The following is a 3979-nucleotide window of genomic DNA, read 5'->3' on the forward strand; positions in this document are numbered from 1 at the left end:
ATGCCTCTCTCTCCTAAGGGGTAGAAACCTTGGGTGGTGGTTCCAGCCCTGTGATGTGACCTTGAGCAAGTCACTCCAACTCTCTGAGCATCACATCCCTCATCTGGGAAAATGAGGAGCTCAAATTTTCACATCGGTTTTCCCCTTTTATTGTTTCCCCCATCACATCCTTTGTTTTGAAAGTTTTTTGTCTACCAAGCTACACCTGTTACATCATAATTCATTATTTGGTTTTCCCCTTCTACGTTAATTGTGGCCCTGTAATAGCCAATCAGTGTTTTCTGGTCAGCAGGAAAAAACCACTGAGCTTATGCAAGTTTAGCCAAAAGCAAAGAAATGTGGTGTCTTGTGCTTGCTTCGGCAGCACATATACTAAAATTGGAACGATGCAGAGAAGATTAGCATGGCCCCTGCGCAAGGATGACATGCAAATTCGTGAAGCGTTCCATATTTTTATAATTGCTAAGTCATGGAAAAAGCCCAAGTGCCCATCAATCCACGAATGGATTAATAAATTGTGGTATATGTACACCATGGAATATTATGCAGCCTTAAAGAAAGATGGAGACTTTACCTCTTTCATGTTTACATAATGGAGCTGGAACATATTCTTCTTAGTAAAGTATCTCAAGAATGGAAGAAAAAGTATCCAATGTACTCAGCCCTACTATGAAACTAATTTATGGCTTTCACATGAAAGCTATAACCCAGTTATAACCTAAGAATAAGGGGGAAGGGGGAAAGGGAGAGGAGGGAGGGGGGAGGTGAGCGGAGGGAGTGTGATTGGTGGGATTACACCTGCAGTGCATCTTACAAGGGTATACGTGAAACTCAGTAAATGTAGAATGTAAATGTCTTAACACAATAACTAAGAAAATGCCAGGAAGGCTATGTTAACCAGTGTGATGAAAATGTGTCAAACGGTCTATAAAACCAGTGTATGGTGTCCCATGATCGCATTAATGTACACAGCTATGATTTAATAAAAAAAAAAAAAAAAAGAAATGTGGTGTCTTAGTCTATCCGTGAGATCCTATCTAGAGTCAATATTTGATTTTCATTTGACCTTTTGAAATATGAGATATAATGCGCCTGTGAGTAATTTTCAGAGAATGGGGACCCCAGGTGGGAAACTCCTAGATGTAGCTTATACAAGGTTTATGAGGGCACTAGGCAAAATCCCGCCTTCATGCCCCAAGCCCAGCTTTGGTCTCTGAACTGCCACCTTGCATGCAGGGTGCTTTTTTGAAAGTAGGATCCATGGGTTTGAAAACTTCCTACATGGGGCTGGACTGCTTCCAAGAGTCACCACACCAGTTTACCCCACCTCAGGCCAAGGCTAGGAAATCCTGGATGGGGGACCTGAGGTTTTCCTTAGGCCTCTGCTAGAGTGTGGCTAGGAAGGTGATGGAAACTGATGTCAGCTCAGGGCCTGGAGGCCAGGAATATATAGTGACAACAACTAGTGCTGGAAATCAGGAGACAGGCTTGCACTTCTGGTTTTCCATTGACTAATTCTGTGACCTCAGGCAAGTTGTCCACCTCTCTGAACCTCAGTTTTCTCAGCTGCAAAATGGGGATTATAATCTTGGCAATGCTTGCCTGCCAGGACTATTCTTAGGGGCAAAAAAAAAAAAAAATAGCATAATTCATGGAAGTTTAGATTCCACAGCTATTAAGATAAATTCAAACATTAAAAAAATTCAAAGATTCAATTTTAGAATTAACAAGTTAATGGATGTTTTGTAAAATGGGATCTCCGTGATAATTAGTGTTTTTTTTTTTGTTTGTTTGTTTTGGTTTTTGGCCAGGGCCAGGTTTGAACCCGCCACCTCCGGCATATGGGACTGGCGCCCTACTCCTTGAGCCACAGGCACTGCCCGATAATTAGTGTTATCTGTGAGAATTGTTAATAATTATGTGATAAAAGAATTACCCCAATCATGATAGAATCATGACTGCTTGTTGTTTGAGTCCTTTTCTAAAAAAGTTTTTTTTTTTTTTTTTTTTTTTGTAGAGACAGAGTCTCACCGTGCCGCCCTCGGGTAGAGTGTCGTGGCGTCACACGGCTCACAGCAACCTCTAACTCTTGGGCTTCCGCAATTCTCTTGCCTCAGCCTCCCGAGTAGCTGGGACTACAGGTGCCCACCACAACGCCCGGCTATCTAAAAAAGTTTTTAATTTTTAATTTTTAAATTTTTTTCACATGGGGCAATGTTTTAGATGGAAGATTTATACTTATTTATGCCATTGCAAACCTTTGGTAGTAGATTTACAAAAGTAAAGAATGCAACAGATTACCAGGCAAAGAAGGATTTAAGCAACAATTACAGGGTGGCACCTGTGGCTCAAAAGGGTAGGATGCCGGCCCCATATGCCGGAGGTGGAGGGTTCAAACCGAGCCCCGGCCAAAAACTGCAAAAAAAAAAAAAATTACAACCATGATGACTGACAAGGCAAAATGGAGGAAAATAATCTGATAAGAGAGATTTCACCCCCCCTTTCTTATCCAAGATATTAATAGGACTGTGGGTTCTTACTGTTGCCATGTACACAAAGTCTGGTAGAAGGCTAGGACTAGGTTAGAAGGAAAAAGGGGACTTCTGAGTACAGAGCTGTTAGTTGTACCCTGTAAGTGATCCAGAAGACTGGTTTTTGCAAGTTCAGAGATCATGTACAGAAATCCTTGCCCTGAGCGAGGTTTAAGACATTGATTTTCATCCTGGGTGCCAGGAGAGAACCCTTGCCACAAAAATTTTGAAAGGTCATTAATTAAATAATTTTGAAAGAAGTTCAAAGCACAGTAAGTATATTCTTTTCTTAACTCTTTTTTTGATGAACATAATTTAAGTATGCTGTGAGATAAAAAGGTTGAAAAACACTGCTCTAAACAGTCATGCTACAAAGGGTCATTCTTTTTAGCTGGTAACGGTGGCAGGATTGAGAATAGTGACTTTAGTAACAACTCACAAGTAGCTGCTACTGCCCAGAGGCAGGGAGGACATCCTCTCAAAATACTGTCCAGTGGCTTGACATGTATATCACGGGCCATGGGGTATCTCCAGCATCTGCGCTAAGACTCCAATACTCATTCCTTGTTTTTCATGAACATATAATTTAAATTCTTTCTGCAAGTCAGGCAACCGCAAGGTGGGGGCAATCATAAGTCTCTGCCATAGGTATTTTCAAAGGCATTTTTGACAGTCTTTGTTCCGGATCAGGGGCTCTACATGTGTCTTTTTATGTGCCCCCATAAAAGGACTTTGCTATTAGTCCGAAGTTTGGTATCCAGCAAACAGCAACAGAATCCTGCTGTTCTTGGGAACCTGCACCATTTCCACAGCTTTCCTTGCCAATTTGGAATCCCAGATAACCTACTGTTTGCAAATCTGTACAATTTTTGGTTCCACAAGTCCCCTGCTAAGCTGTCAGGAGAGCCTTTTTAAAGCCCTGAGGTGCCACAAGGCCACCCTAGTCCTAGGTTTCTGCGATTCAAATGCAGCTGAGTACCATTCATAGTCACTTGTTCAATATTAATGGCATGTAGATCCTGCTCAGATCTATAGTCATTGGCATGGAGAACTTAAATCCTGGGGTCCTGTTGGCCTACATGTCCTTACTCTCTTTTTGGTAGCTTTCTTCTTGCAAATGCTGGCCTGCTGAGGTCTGACCTTCATAATGGCAATCTCCTGTATGCTTCACCAGGTCCTGGCCTTCATCCAGCAAAAACTCCCCTCAAGGTGAGCCTCTACCACTCCTGAAACAGCTCCTAGTGCTGCCTGTCCAGGGCTGCCAGATTCGCCAGTGGAGGCAGCAGTGAGAATGGCTCCAGCTGCCTCACCATTGCCAACCCTATCTTTCCGACCCACCCAGGCTCCACACCCCCCCCAGTGAAATACTATGGTGTTGGGGGGCAAGAGAGAGGAGAAGTGGCCTAGACTGCTTCTGCCCACATGGCTTGGATCAATCACATCTGTCT

The 3979-nt window shown here is 42.9% G+C and overlaps 1 non-coding gene across 1 annotated transcript; it reads left to right on the forward strand.

The window, feature by feature from the left end:
* Positions 1-348: 348 nt before the first annotated feature.
* LOC128569479 (U6 spliceosomal RNA) lies at positions 349-455 on the forward strand. The gene has a single exon (XR_008375414.1). It is a non-coding gene; the product is annotated as a U6 spliceosomal RNA (small nuclear RNA).
* The last annotated feature ends 3524 nt before the right edge of the window (positions 456-3979 follow it).

The sequence above is a fragment of the Nycticebus coucang genome, chromosome 17 (assembly GCF_027406575.1).
Source record: "Nycticebus coucang isolate mNycCou1 chromosome 17, mNycCou1.pri, whole genome shotgun sequence".
Classification (NCBI taxonomy): Eukaryota; Metazoa; Chordata; class Mammalia; order Primates; family Lorisidae; genus Nycticebus; species Nycticebus coucang.